General features: G+C 50.1%; 1 long non-coding RNA gene and 3 other non-coding genes across 19 annotated transcripts in view; 1 reads left to right on the plus strand and 3 right to left on the minus strand.

Moving 5' to 3' along the window:
- LOC100988639 (uncharacterized) overlaps positions 1-5,289 on the minus strand; it is a 28,386-nt gene extending 23,097 nt beyond the window's left edge. For 9 of the 16 annotated variants that reach the window (XR_008622276.1, XR_010111022.1, XR_010111018.1 and 6 more), the window contains exon 1: positions 1,771-1,843. This is a non-coding gene — a long non-coding RNA (uncharacterized LOC100988639). Of the gene's footprint in view, positions 1-79; positions 156-593; positions 685-1,770; positions 1,844-5,232 lie in introns of those variants that run through there. The other 7 variants (XR_010111021.1, XR_010111016.1, XR_010111015.1 and 4 more) reach the window with 3 other exon arrangements.
- Positions 395-528, minus strand: LOC112438001 (small nucleolar RNA SNORA71). The gene has a single exon (XR_003026510.1). It is a non-coding gene; the product is annotated as a small nucleolar RNA SNORA71 (small nucleolar RNA).
- LOC112438000 (small nucleolar RNA SNORA71) lies at positions 4,593-4,726 on the minus strand. Its single transcript, XR_003026509.1, has one exon. It is a non-coding gene; the product is annotated as a small nucleolar RNA SNORA71 (small nucleolar RNA).
- Positions 5,290-12,733: 7,444 nt separating the features above from the next.
- Positions 12,734-12,867, plus strand: LOC112438006 (small nucleolar RNA SNORA71). Its single transcript, XR_003026515.1, has one exon. It is a non-coding gene; the product is annotated as a small nucleolar RNA SNORA71 (small nucleolar RNA).
- The last annotated feature ends 2,244 nt before the right edge of the window (positions 12,868-15,111 follow it).

The raw sequence follows: 15,111 nt of genomic DNA on the forward strand, positions 1-15,111 counted from the left end.
TTTTTCCTTTGTCCCACACTGTCAGAATACTGACCATCTGGCAGACATAACAAAGTAGGGAACAAATTCAGACACTGACCTTGAGACCACAGCAAAGAGAGCCAGGAGACAAGTCAGGCAACAATTTCCACAGGGTCAGCTTGGTGCAGAGGGGGCTGGATAAGGACGTGGAAGGAGAGGTGTGGAGGCAGAGAAAGCTTCCGGGAGGAAGGAGCAGGGCAGCCCTATCTCAGCTCCACACCCAGCCCTTCTGCTCCGTGAGGCCAAACCCATCACCCCACACCCTTCCCTCATGTCTCACAATAACTGCCCTGGGCCAGGGAGAAGAGCAACACAACCCACTAGATGATGCCAGGCACCAGGAGGCATCTAAGATGTGGTGGGAGGGAGGAGGTGTGGGAAAGCTCCAGGGTTTGGAAGAGACAGGAGCGGACCCTCCAAACACGGGGAAGTGCTCTCGGCAGTTCCTCTCCCTGCACTACCAATGACCAGGGCACGGGCAGCTCATGATCACTTTCGAATGCAGGGGCAGAAAGGGCAGAGGGCAAGCCCAGAAAGGAGGCCAATGCTGGCATTCCGGGCAATGGTCTCACCTGGAACAGAACAGCTGACAGGGCAATGAGCAGACTTACAGCCTAAGATTACAGGTGCTGCTTCTGACTCCCAGAGATCACCTACCACTCCCTGCCAGAAGCAGAAAGGAAGGCAAACATGGGCAGAAATATTGAGAATCCTGGGGCTCTTCTCAAAGACTGGGCTGGCCAGGTGCAGTGGCTCACGCCTGTAATCCCAGCACTTTGGGAGGCTGAGGCAGGTGGATCATCTGAGGTCAGGAGCTTGAGACCAGCCTGTCCAACATGGTGAAACCCCATCTCTACTAAAGACACAAAAAAACATTAGCCAGGCGTGGTGGCGGGCACCTGTAATCCCAGCTACTCGGGAGGATGAGGCAGGAGAATCATTTGAACCCGGGAAGCGGAGGTTGCAGTGAGTCAGGATCACGCCATTGCACTCCAGCCTGGGCAACAGAGACTCCGTCTCAAAAGAAAATAAAAATAAAAATAAAAAAAATAGGCCGGGCACAGTGGCTCACACCTGTAATCACAGCACTTTGGGAGGCCAAGGCGGGTGGATTGCCAGAGGTCAGGAGTTCGCGATCAGCCTGGCCAACACCATCTCTACTAAAAATAGAAAAAATTAGCTGGACATGGTGGCGGGCACCTGTAATCCCAGCTACTCAGGAGGCTGAGGCAGGGAGAATCACTTGAACCCGGGAGGCAGAGGTTGCAGTGAGCTGAGATCATGCCATTGCACTCTAGCCTGGGCGACAGAGCGAGACTCTGTCTCAAAAAATAAATAAATAAATAAATAAATAACAGACTGGGATGGAGGGTATCAATATTGGCTATCTGTTCCACTGAGGCTTACATAAGACCGCTCAGCCGGGCACTGGGTATGAATCCAGGCTTGAATCTGAAACGCAGCCCCTCTGTCCATTCCAACACATGGTTTTCCTCTCAACATGACAGGGTCTTTGTCAGGGACTCTCAGAGCCCCAATCAAGCTCAGGGAGCACCTTCTTGGCAGCAGCCCCACGAAGGCAGAAGAGGGCCCAGGCCTGTCCCTGCCTGCTGAAGGAGCAAAGACAGGAGCAAAGGGAAGCAGCCTTCACCTGTGTCCTCACTCCCCACTCCTCAGCACCCAACCACCTCTGGCCTCACAACCTGCAGAGAACTTGAGCTCTAGAGGACTGAGCAGGACCCCACTTACCTGGGACCTCAGGATCCATGCTCTCCCAGAGGACACCTCTCACACACATGGGGCGGCAGTCATGTGACATTCCTGCAGGGCACAAGAAGCCAAGATGTGACTGATGCACTTGGCACTGCTTATGGCAAGTCCAGGAAACCACGATATTCACCCACAGAAAACACACCAGGGGAATCAGTGTCTCAGGAGGTGAATGTACTGACAGCTTGTCTAGCCCATCCTGGTCACTGACACAGTCCCCTGAGGTCATCCCGTCTGAAATGGACAATGGTGCCTCTACACAAGAGGAAAACCTTGTAACTTTTCCTTTATTACCAATAACCAAGACACAAGCAGCCTGTAATCACTTTGCACACAGGGGCAGAAAGAGATCCAGGGCTTGTTGAAATTGGAGACCAGTGTCAGAAGCCTGAAAAATGGCCTGAGCCAGGACAGTGGCACAGCAGAGCACAGGATGAAGAAGCTTCCATCTTGTCCCGCATAAACGGAACCTGCCCCAACCAGAAGTAAAGGAAAGACCCTCCAGATGAGAAAGCTGGCAGACTTCTTCGGACGTGGAAGACAGGGACGGTGTGATCCTAAGAAAAATCACCTCAGTGTACTCCTGTTTTCCAGATGAGAAAACTGAAGATCACAAAAAGAACCAAAGCTAGGGAGTAGTGGTAAAGCGTTTGGGAGCAGGGTACAGGTAGGTTTGATGCCAAAGCCCTCCAGCTTTTGAGTCAGATATTCCAAGACACTACAATGATAAGGGATCCCTAAAGATGCTAAACCCAAGCAGGCACAAGAGGAACCCAATGTATTCATGATGGCCCCAAAGAGGGTAAAACTGGGGCCAGCACAAAGACACTCTTACCTCACCTCTCTCTACTTCCCAGACATCACGCCCAGGGAACCTGCATGCACCCACCCTTGTGGGACAAAATGCCCCAGATCTCCAGAGGACAGACCTCATAGAACACCATGGTCCACCTGCTTCCTGGCAGGGTGGAGATACCTCTCATGGGCCTCTCTGCACCAATCAGCCTCCTCTGCCAGAATCGAGAAGCCCTGGATGAGCTATCTAGACATCACCTGGTCAAACCCGTTCTGGAAAGGACAAGGAGAGTACTGGCACAGAAGCCAGCAGGTGGTAAACATTTCCTAAAAGTTGGCTAGTGTTAACAGTGGTCTACGGTCTCAGCAACACGAAGAGTTCATCTAGAGAAGAACCAGACATCAGGGACAGCTTGAGTCTCATCTTATGCACATATTGTTGAATTTGTGATCCTGAAGCAGTACACTGAAGGGGACTCTGAACCTAGGACAGGTTCTGGTGTGGCACACCAGCGTGGCGCAGTCTAGCATACACAGTAAGGGCTATTATGGGCAGGATGGCCCATCTGTCATCTGCGGGTCAGGGCTGATTACACATCTCACTCTTCTATCAGCCATGCCTAGCTATACCTCTGGCTTTGGTCACTGACATCACAATGACAATCCTGTGGGGAAATTAATCCTGGTGGCCCACGGACAAGACCGTCAAGGGGAACACCATGGGATGACCACTGGGCCAGTGGGAAATAGCTCTGACCACCCCCACACAGGCTGCCTTGCTCAAAACTACTTCCCTGACATGCATCAATGTGCTAAGCCCTGTCACCTTACAACTGAAGTCTTTTTTGTTGTTGTTGTTTAAAGACAAGCTCTGGCTCTGCAGCCCAGGCTGGAATGCAGTAGCACAATCTCGGCTCACTGCAACCTCCACCTCCTGGCGCATGCCACCACACCTGGCTAGTGTGTGTGTGTTGTAGAGACAGGTTTTTGCCATATTGCCCAGGTTGGTCTTAAACTCCTGGGCTCAAGCGATCCACCCACCTCAGTCTCCCAAAGTGCTAGGATTACAGGTGTGAGCCACCATGACCAGCCACAATTGTCTTTTTCCAGCTCCTGTTTTTCGTTTTTTGTTAGGGACATAGTCTCACTCTGTCACCTCGGCTGGAGTGCAGGGGCATGATCTTGGCTCACTGCAACCTCCACCTCCCAGGTTCAAGCGATTCTGGTGTGCCTCAGCCTCCTGAGTAGCTGGAATTATAGGCGTGTGCCACCACACCCAGGTAATTTTTGTATTTTTTAGTAGAGATGGGGTTTCACCATGTTGGCCAGGATGGTCTTGAACTCCTGGCCTCAAGTGATCCACCCTCCTTGGCCTCTCAGAGTGCTGGGATTACAGGTGTGAGCCATCGCACCCGGCCCATCTCCTGTTTTTCATTTGTTCCATAACTGCTGAAAATCAACCATCTACCAAGCACCAGGTAAGTCAAGAGACAGGACTCAGATACTGAGACAGGCGAAGTGGCTCACACCTGTAATTCCAGCACTTTGGAAGACTGAGGGAAAATCACTTGAAGCCAGGAGTTCAGGACCAGCCTGGGCAACATAGCGAGACCCTGTCTGTCCCAGCTGTTTGGGAGGCTGAGGTGCGAGGATCACTTGAGTACAGGAGTTCAAGCTATGATCACGCCACTGCACACTGCACCCCCGCCTGGACAACAGAGTGAGATCCTGTCTCTAAAAAAATACAATAAAATATTAAACAAAACTCAAGACACTGTCCTCAAGGTCACAATAGAGAGAGGAAAGACAATCAAGCCAGTAATTGCCACAGGGTGTGACTAGTGGGGGCTGCAGCTGTGGTTCCACCACCAATCCTGAGGCAGGGACTCACCCCTCATACACCTTGGTGAACGCCTCACGGACCCCTGCACTGAGCCTTGCACAGGGAGCACTCACTAATAAGACACCAAGTGCCAGGAGGCATTTGAAAGACGGTGAGAAGGAGGTGTGAGAAAGCTCCAGAGTTTGAAAGGGACAGGAGTGGACCCTCCAAACACGGGGAAGCACTTTCAGCGATTTCTCTCCCTGCACTATCAATGACCAGGGCACAGGCAGCCCACGATCACTTTCGAATACAGGTGCAAAAAAGGGCAGGTGAGCCCACGTCAGCGTGTTAGCTGCCAGATCTCCAGAGGGGGGCTCACCCCCCAGGGAAGAGAAGGGTACCCAGGACCCTGAGAGCCATCATCACTTCACAGGCAGATTCCATCTGTCCCCACCCCAGAGTCCACAGGAAAACCGACTTCTGGTAAAAATGCCTCGGCTGTACATTCAGCCCACCAGTTCTGAGTATCTACACGTGGACAGGCACTGTGGGTTCAAAATCAAGAAAAACAGCCAAGGCCTCTGCCCTCAGAGAGCCTTTGCAGTTTCCCTACTTTACAGAAAGTCAACCTCAGGGGAATGAAGGAACTTAGCTAGCGTGTGACCCCAAGCGCAGCCCGTCTCCTAAGTCACGCTTTGCTCTGCACCCGCTTTGCCAGACAGTTCTCAGAACTCAGAACTGGCTGAGCTCATTGACTATCCCCTCTACTGCGTCCCACAGAAGGGTCCTTCCCCAAGGTGCGCAGAAGCAGCGGCACTTACCCAGGGGCATTCTCACCCCGCGGACAGTGGAAGCCCCTCAGGGGGTGCAGATCAGAGTGCTGCAGGAGAGGGCGCTGGCTGGTGCGAAGCCGTCCGAGGTGCAGCACAGCCCACAAGGCCTAGGCAGGGAAAAAGCACGGGGAGGGGGCTTCAGTACAAGGCCCGGGGACAGAAGTCCAGACTCTGCCCCACTGGGGTGCTGGCAGCGTCTTCCATTTAAACCACAGCTAACTGGTCTGTAAAACGAAGGTTCTAACAGCTACTTGTAAAAGTTATTGAGGGGAAAACGAGTTAACGGTCTTAAGGACATGGCACAATGACTGACACTTTGTAGGCAACAGACAAGTGGCTTTGGAGGCTTCCAATGCCAGGAGTCGGGGGCGGGCAGCTAAAGTCGCCGAGCCCTGTTTCCCGCCATCCAGGGGCACTAAGCCTCCCCGCAGAGTAGCTGCGCGGACAGGGGGTCTGACGACCGCACGTGGCCGGCTCAGCACAGCCGCGGCCAAGGGCGCGGCTCACCCGCCAGTGTCTTTCCCGAGGATACGCGAATCCTGGGGGGCTCACTCCGGCAAAGAGGACGAGACACTGCACCAAGGACCGGGCCTGACCTCTCTGGCCGCCTTCCCCGGGGCCTCAGTTTCCCCCGATGGTGAGAGTGGAGCAGACCATGCGCCCTGCTGTGGACTCACCCGGCGCCCTGGCGTCGAGTGGCGGCGGAGACCTGACAGACAGCGTGGGAAAAATCAAGATGTCTGCAGATTTCGAGAGATGGGGTGCGGTGGCGTGCGATGGCATGCGATGGCGAAGGACCGAGGCCACACGACAAGGAAGCTACGCTCGTTTCGCGCCGGCGGAAATACAGACGAGAGCGCGAGCTGCGGCCTAGAGCGGTAGGAACCGACGCGAGCAGTCCTGCAGCGTCCCCTGGCGGAGCGGAGGCTCAACGCCAGACTCTGGAGGACTTGGGATAATTTTCAAAAACTATCTGGAAGTTTAGAAGTAATCTTCTCCCACTTGCTTTGCTTTTCTGTTTGTTCTGAAGATGTTCCTTGGTCACTGATTCATTATTAATCTGTAGGAATGGCCAATTTTCCATGATAGGAGCTGTTACTATGATGAGGGGACTGTGCTTAGTTTGGACTTCTTTCTGCAAGGGTCCAAAGGCATCTGTCTTTGATTCACCACTGTACTCAGTACCTAGTTCAGTGACTAGCACAGTTGAATGAATGAATTCTACCCCCGCCCCATTCCTTTTTTTCTGAACAATGTCAGACCGAGATGACTGAGTCATGGCCTGAGACTGGAATGTGAGCGTGAGAAGATGAGCCAAGAGAGATGCACAGCGGGTAACTGCTTTGCTAAACTCCAGCCTCAGAGTACACGGGATGGAGGGTGGAAAGAGTCTCTGAAGCAGAAGAGACCTGACCAGACTGGCATCTGAGGAACCTGATCAGATTTGCACAGTGACAGAGACTATAGACAGATGTCCCATGTTCCCTGCAGCATACTGGAGGCAATCTTGGGAGGGGACTCATGGCCCACAAATCCTCATAAGCATTGGCACTGCCTGCACCCTGGGCAGGGTGTGCCTCTTCGGCCTGAGACAGCCCTGCTACTGACTCTGCCCATGTTCTGGAGTGCAAGCAGCCCATCTTTGGGCCCAATGAGGAGCCCACGCCCCACCCTCCGCCCCGCTCCAGTCAGATTCTTGGTACTCAATAGGTCAGAAGGACAAGAAAATCCAGTCCTGATCTATGCAATCGTGAGGGAAATGGGGGTCCCTGAGGTGAGATCTGCTCCATATTTTGTACCTGGGAGAGGCCCATGGGATTCCCAGACTGTGAGAACACTGGGAGTCTCTGTGATGGGGAGGGGCTGTGGGATGCTGCTATGGTTTGGCTGTGACCCCACCTAAATCTCATCTGGAACTGTACTTCCCATAATTCCCACCTGTCGTGGGAGGTAATGGAATCATGGGGGTGGTTACCCCCATGCTGCGGTTCTTGTGATAGTGAGTGAGTTCTCATGAGACCTGATGGTTTTATAAGGGGCTTTACCCACTTTTGCTCTATACTTCTCCTTGCTGCCACCATGTGAAGAAAGACATGTTTGCTTCCACTTCCGCCATGATTGTAAGTTTCCTGAGGCCTCCACAGCCATGCTGAACTGTGAGTCAATTAAACCTCTTTCCTTCATGAATTACCCAGTCTCAGGCAGTTCTTTATAACAGTATGAGGATGGACTAATACAGATGCTGTGGCTGAGAGGACACTGGGCAGGGGGGTCAGGTGTGCCCACTTGTGGCCACACAGCCCTGGTGTCCTCTTCTGCCTCCCACTCTTGCTGTTACTCTCCATGTGACTTTGGCTAAGTGACCTAACTTCTCCGCCCCACCTCAGTTTCCAGTTATGGAAAATAGGCAGTCATATTTCCCTGCTCATAGCGTTGCTGTGAGAATTAAATGGAATGATTTATATCAAGACCGTAGCACAGAACAAATATCCAAGGCCCAGTAGTTGCTATATTGTAGTATTTCTGAGAAAGCTGAGGGCTTCTGTCACCGTAAGGACTCTGGGATTCTTTATGAAGCAGAGGAAATGTGCTGTGTTTGAAAAGTCTAAGATGGCATTGTCAGCCCGGTGTGGTGGAGCAGTCCTGTAGTCCCAGCTACTCAGGAGGCTGAGGCAGGAGAATCACTTGAGCCTGGGAGGTTGAGGCTGCAGTAAGCTGAGATCACACCGCTGCATTCCAGGTTGACAGAACGAGACCCTGTCTCAAAAAAGAAAAAGAAGAAGAAAGATAGCATTGTCCAATAGAAATATAACGCAAGGCCGGGCATGGTGGCTCACGCCTGTAATCGCAGCACTTTGGGAGGCTGAGGCAGGTGGATCACCTGAGGCTGGGAGTTCCAGACCAGTCTGACCAACATGGAGAAACCCCGCCTCTACTAAAAATACAAAATTAATAGGGCATGGTGGCGCATGCCTGTAATCCCAGCTACTTGGGAGGCTGAGGCGGGAGAATCGCTTGAACCCGGGAGGCGGAGGTTGCGTTGAGACGAGATCTCGCCATTGCACTCCAGCCTGGGCAACAAGAGCGAAACTCCATCTCAAAAAAAAAAAAAAAAAGATAAAAAGTAAAAGTAAAATTAATTTTAATAATTTATTTAACTGAATATAACCAAAATATTATCATGTCAGCATGTAATCAATATTTTATAATTATTCATGAGCTATTTACTATTCTTTTTCTTGTATGAGGTCTTTGGAATCTGGTATGTGATTTACATTTATGGTACATTACAATTCCGACTGGCCACGTTTCCAGTGCTCTGTAGTCACATGTGGCTGGTTGCTGCTGTGCTCCCCAGCACAGATATAAGGCAATCTGGCTCTCATCAGCCCTTTGGAGCTGGAAGAGACGCAGCAAACAGTAGGCTGAGTGCATCCACAACCCACACCCACCTCCGCCGCCCTACCTATGAGCCTGAAAGGGCTTGGCCTCCTGCGTATTCAGATTGAGGCCTCACCGGGCTGAATCTTCTGGGCTGGCAATTAAGGCCAAGGTGCCCTCAGAAAGCTGGGAACGGGCAGAACTGCAGATTTTCTGTAGTTCCAGATTTTCTTTTGCACTCCTTATTCTCATAACACTAAGGAGGGCACCTTGGCGGGTTCATTCCTGCAGCCCCAGTTTCTATAGGAGGATGGACACCTAAGAGGAGTGGTTCATGCTTGTTCCACGGTAGTGGAACAGGATGTTAAATTAGCCGGGCGTGGTGGCGGGCGCCTGTAGTCCCAGCTATTCGGGAGGCTGAGGCAGGAGAATGGTGTGAACCCGGGAAGCAGAGCTTACAGTGAGCCAAGATGACACCACTGCACTCCAGCCTGGGTGAGAGAGCGAGACTCCGTCTCAAAAAACAAACAAAAAAAAGGAAGTTTCAGCTGACAAATGACAAGGTCAGGAGTTCGAGACCAGCCTGGCCAACATGGTGAAACCCCATCTCTACTAAAAAATACAAAAATTAGCCAGGCGTGGTGGTGGGTGCCTGTAATCCCAGCTACTCGGGAGGCTGAGGCACGAGAATCACTTGATCCCAGGAGGCGGAGGTTGCAGTGAGCTGAGATCACACCATTGCACTCTAGCCTGACTGACAAGAGTGAAACTCCATCAAGAAAGAAAGGAAGGAAGGAAGGAAGGAAGGAAGGAAGGAATTGAAAATCCAATAAAATTGCTGTTGTGATAAGCAAAAATTGATTTGAGTATTGGCAGTTTTTGAAGTTTCCATGATAAAATAGCAGCTGCCTTCCAAAGAAGGTGCTGGACCAAATGCAGAACTGAGGAGGGAGATAACCGAAACATCGTTGCTTGTGACTCTTGAATCTTCTCTTCCAATTGGAAGGTAGTAATGGTACAGTATTAGAAATGAAAAAGAAGGTGAATGATGAATTATATTTCTTATGAAAAAGCAAGAGCTGTGAGTCTCACCCCCTGCCCCCAAAAGGGAGAGACAGTGAGGGAGCCCGTGCATCTCACCTTAACTCATTAAGAAGCACTTTAGCAGGTCACAAGGGAGCTTGACATTTGTCACTCAAAGTTGGGGAGCACAGGTGACTGGGGCCCAACCCACTCCTGAGTCAAAGGTTCATAGTCTCTTTCTGTAGGAGTAGAATCTGTGGTATGAATGTCTGCCTGGGACCCAGGAGGTCCCATCTATGAGGGAACCTGCTAGGGTGAGGGGATTCCAAGAAGAGGGTCTGTGCACACATCAGTAGGGATGCAACAGGCAACAGGAGGAGTCTCTCTGAAGAGCCCATGAGAAAGGCCACAAGATCAACCTCTGAGAAGCCTGGGATTGATAGGGAAGGCCACAAGAGAAATAATCAGGATTAAACATCTCCCTAGCTTGGAGAGGGCGTGGGCTTCTTACAAAAGCAACAGACAAGAGACGTCTCCCCTCTCCTTACCCTTTACTCTACCTGTTTTTATCCTGGAAGTATTGAGAGTGGGTAAGTGGACAGAAAATTCCTGTTGAAGAGAAACATATCTGGATACATGAAGAGAGAAGCCCCACGTCCCTACCCCAGCCTATCCCGTACTTAGCCCCAGCTGGTGGAGAGGAGAGAAGTCTTACCTATGGAAGATCATTGAAAACATAGTAATGCGTTAGACTGAACATTTAAACTTGTCGAATGGATTCAGCAGATCCTTAACTAATCCTGGTGGGTTTTTTTTATTCTTTTTTGAGGCAGATTCTTGCTCTGTCGCCCAGGCTTGAGTGCAGTGGTGTGATCTCGGCTTACTGCAACCTCCGCCTCCTGGGTTCAAGTGATTCTCCTGCCTCAGCCTCCCGGGTAGCTGGGATTACAGGCATGTGCCACCACGCCTGGCTAATTTTTATATTTTTAGTAGAGATGGGGTTTCACCATGTTGGTCAGGCTGGTCTCAAACTCCTGACCTCGTGATCCACCCACCTTGGCCTCCCAAAGTGCTGGGATTACAGGCGTGAGCCACCACGCCTAGCCTTTTTTTTTTTTTTTTTTTTTTGAGACTGAGTCTGGCTCTGTCGCCCAGGCTAGAGTGCAGTGGTGCGATCTCGGCTCACTGCAACCTCCGACTCCCAGGTTCAAGCAATTCTCCTGCCTCAGCCTCCTGAGTAGCTGAGATTACAGGCATGCACCACCACGCCCGGCTAATTTTTTTGTATTTCTAGTAGAGATGGGATTTCACCATATCGGCCAGGCTGGTCTCAAACTCCTGACCTTGTAATCCACCCGCCTTGGCCTCCCAAAGTGCTAGGATTACAGGCATGAGCCACCGTGCCTGACCCTACTGGTGTATTATTAAAAAATAATAAAATAAAATAAAATAAAATTGTTGAATGGAAACTGTGTTTTCCATTTTTAGTGATTGCAAGACTTTTTATTACCTAAGAATGATCAGAGAAATTCTAAGGCTTTTGCCTTATATTTTTCTAGGGGCAGGGGAGAGACGCTCCCACTTAGCAAGTCTAAGCAGACATATCAGGAGTCCTGTTTTCAACATACTGGTTGCAAAGGATTGGACTGTAGCTGGGAAGACAAGGTTCCACCACAGGAAGTCTGTGACCTCATAGTGGCTGAGAAATCCCTGGGGCCTGGAGCCCCTTCACCAGAAGAGATGGAATCATGGCTGGCTGGACAGCGTCTTCCAAGGAGTTGGTGCCCGGAGTCTAGGTGGGAAGTCAGCAACTGACCATGCAAGGCCTGCAGGAGCTCCAGACCCATCTCCACACCAAGAGTGACCACCGTGCTGCAGATTTTGTTGTATCTGTCCATTCTCCTCCTCGGCTTCTTACTGCTCCTCTGTTACTGCGTCTTTCAGGAGCCCATTTGGGTGATGAGCACTCTCTGGGGGTGCTATGGGGGCATCTTTGGAGCTTGGCAGCAGCGTGCTGTGATAGAAAACAGGTAGATGGGCTGGGCGAGGTGGCTCACACCTGTAATCCCAGCACTGGGGGAGGCCAAGGCAGGCAGATCACTTGAGGTCAGGAGTTTGTGACCAGCCTGACAAACATGGTGAAATCCCATCTCTACTAAAATAGAAAAATTAGCCGAGCGTAGTGGTGGGTGCCTGTAATTCCAGCTACTCGGGAAGCTGAGGCATGAGAATTGCTTGAACCCAGGAGGCGGAGGTTATGGCAAGCCGAGATTGTGTCACTTCACTCCAGCCTGGGCAATAGAGCAAGACTTTGTCTCAAAAAATAAAATAAAATGAATAATAAAAGTAAATTAAATTAAAAAAGAAAATAATAAAAGTAAATTAAATTTAAAAATAAAACAAAATATAAAATAAAATAAAAATGATGGAGCATCAGAGACGCTTGGGTCCCAATCTCCTCTGCCACAATCTAGCTCTGTGCCCTATTCTTTTTTTTTTTGAGACAGAATCTCGCTGTGTCGCCCAGGCTGGAGTGTAGTGGTGCAATCTTGGCTCACTCCAAGCTCCGCCTCCCGGGTTCACGCCATTCTCCTGCCTCAGCCTCCCGAGTAGCTGGGATTACAGGCGCCCATGACCACGCCCGGCTAATGTTTTTGTATTTTTAGTAGAGACAGGGTTTCACCGTGTTAGCCAGGATGGTCTTGATCTCGTGACCTCGTGACCCACCCATCTCGGCCTCCCAAAGTGCTGGGATTACAGGCTTGAGCCACCGCGTCCAGCCACTCTGTGCCCTATTCTTAACCTCAATGTACTCATCCCAAAAACAAAGCTGTGAGAGAAAGGAATTTCTACTATTGTTATTGTTATTGTTCTTATAACTACAATCCTGATCTTTTCCAAAGCCAAGATATTTCCCTCTCTTTTACCAGAAGTGTGTTCCCTTTAATTCCCCAGCAAGGAAATTTTACAGGGTTTGGAGAACAGGGTCGCCGTTGCTGGGCTCTGTGCTCACTGGGCTGCTCTTTCCCATGCTGGCCGTTGGCATCTGCCTCCCGCGCTGTCTCATGCTGTGCTCTCTTTCTGTGTCTGCATTTGAAAGTGATCATCAGCTAGCCTGTGTCTTCGTCATCGATAGTACAGGCCGGTGAAATGCGCAAAGCATTTTCTGTATTTGGAGGGTCCATCTCTATCCTTGGAAATGCTAGTGCTTTTCTCACATTCGACTTCTCTTCTGTGAACACTCTCAAGCCTCTGGGGCATTGTGGGCTGTCATTTTGTTTGGCCTTTCTCAGCTTGACTTCTTGGCAAAAATTAGGCTGTGTATATCTGGGACTATTTGTTGCCCAGAACAAGATTAACTACTCAAGGGATGGCTGAGGCTCACAGAGCATGAGCCCTGCACAGAAGAGGTAACATTTCACCAGCCAGGTGAACTGTACGGAAATTAACAATCGAGTGTATGAATACATACAACATTGAGTATAGATCGTGATTATGATAGGATTTAAAGAAAGATTGCTTCTTGGAGATGGTGTGCTTTGGTGGTTTTCTGTTTGTTTGTTTTTGTTTTTTGAGACATGGTCTTGCTCTGTTGCCCAGGCTGGAATGCAGTGGCACGATCAGAGCTCACTGCAGCCTCAACCTGCTGGGCTCAAGCGATCCTCCTGCCTCAGCCTCCCAAGTAGCTGGGACTACAAGCACATGTCATCACACCTGGCTAATTAAGAAAATTTTTTTTGTAGAGATGAGGTCTCACTATGTTGTCCAGTCTGGTCTCCAACTCCTGGGCTCAAATGATCCTCCCACCTCAACCTCCCAAAGTGCTAAGATTGAAAGTGTGAGTCATCGTGCTTGGACCTTGGTGGGTTTTTCTTTTTTTGGAGACAAGGTCTTGCTATGCTTCTCTGGCCTCAGGGGACCTTTCTGCCTTAGCCTCCCCGGTAGCTGGGACTACAGGTGCACACCAATGCATCTGGCTCTTGGTGGATTTTTGAAGTACTCAAATAGGAGTCCTTTAAAGTTGCAATGGGAAGGCTCTTAAGGGTCAGGGGGAGAAAGAGGAAGACTCTGAAGCTGAAGAGGAGGAAGGGATGGGAAGTGGACACCTGTGCTGGTATGTGGATAAGTTAGGAACCGGAGGGGGCAGTATCCCCCCATCTCATTGCATGGCCTGTAATAGATGATCTTTAAATGTTGATGCAAAAGAAGAAAGGGAAATGCTCATTGTGGCAACAGGAGAGGGCTCACTTAATTCTGAAATGTAAGAAAAATTACTTGTGTCCCAGTCTGCTCTTGGATCTGAGGGCTTAAAAAAAATGAAAAAAGACTGGGCGTGGTGGCTCATGCCTGTAATCCCAGCACTTTGGGAGGCTGAGGCAGGTGGATCACTTGAGGTCAGGAGTTTGAGACTAGACTGGCCAAGATGGTGAAACCCCGTCTCTACTAAAAATACAAAAATTAGCCAGGCATGGTGGTGGGTGCCTCTCATCCCAGCTACTTGGGAGGCTGAGGCAGGAGAATCGCTTGAACCCAGGAGGTGGAGGTTGCAGCGAGCGCGCTACTGAACTTTAGCCTGGTCAACAGAGCAAGACTCCATCTCAAAAAAAAAAAAAAAAGAAAGAAAGAAAAAGAAAAAAAAGAAAAAAGCAGGACAACTTAACTGATTCAAATAAAATAAAATTAGGGCCAGGCATGGTGGCTCACACCTACAATCTCAGCACTTTGGGAGGCTGAGGCAGGTGGATCATTTGAGGTTAGGAGTTCAAGACCAGTCTGGCCAACAGGGTGAAACCCTGTCTCTACTAAAAATACAAAAATTATCTGGGTGTGGTGGCGTGTGCCTGTAATCCCAGCTAATCGGGAGGCTGAGGCAGGAGAATTGCTTGAACTCGGGAGACGGAGGTTGCAGTGAGCTGAGATCACACCACTGCACTCCAGCCTGGGTGACAGAGCGAGACTTTGACTCAAAAAACAAAACAAAACAAATAAATTAATGAAATAACAAAAGCAGAAAATGAGCATAGGGCCAGGCCTGGTGGCTCATGCCTGTAATCCCAGCATGAAAGTACATCAATAGGAAATGTATGTCAGTGTTGTGGAACAACATCTCAAAAACCCTTGGAGGATGTTATGGACTGAATATGAGACCAAGGCAAGAGGATCGTTTGAGACCAGGAGTTGAAGACCAGCCTGGACAACATAGTATGACCCCATCTCTACAAAAATTTTTTTTTTAATTAGCGGGGCCTGGTGGCATGCACCTGTAGTCCCAGCTACTCAGGAGGCTGAGACAGGAGGATCGCTTGAGCCTAGGAGGTCAAGGCTGCAGTGAGCCATAATTGCACCACTGCACTGCAAGCTGGATAACAGAGCAAGACCCTGTTTCAAAAAAAAAAAAAATGGCAGACTTCAGTTGGAAAGTCTTGGCCTCAGTGCCCTTGAAGGGCAGGAGTAGTGCTTCTG

Source organism: Pan paniscus, chromosome 21 (assembly GCF_029289425.2).
Source record: "Pan paniscus chromosome 21, NHGRI_mPanPan1-v2.0_pri, whole genome shotgun sequence".
NCBI classification, from domain to species: Eukaryota; Metazoa; Chordata; class Mammalia; order Primates; family Hominidae; genus Pan; species Pan paniscus.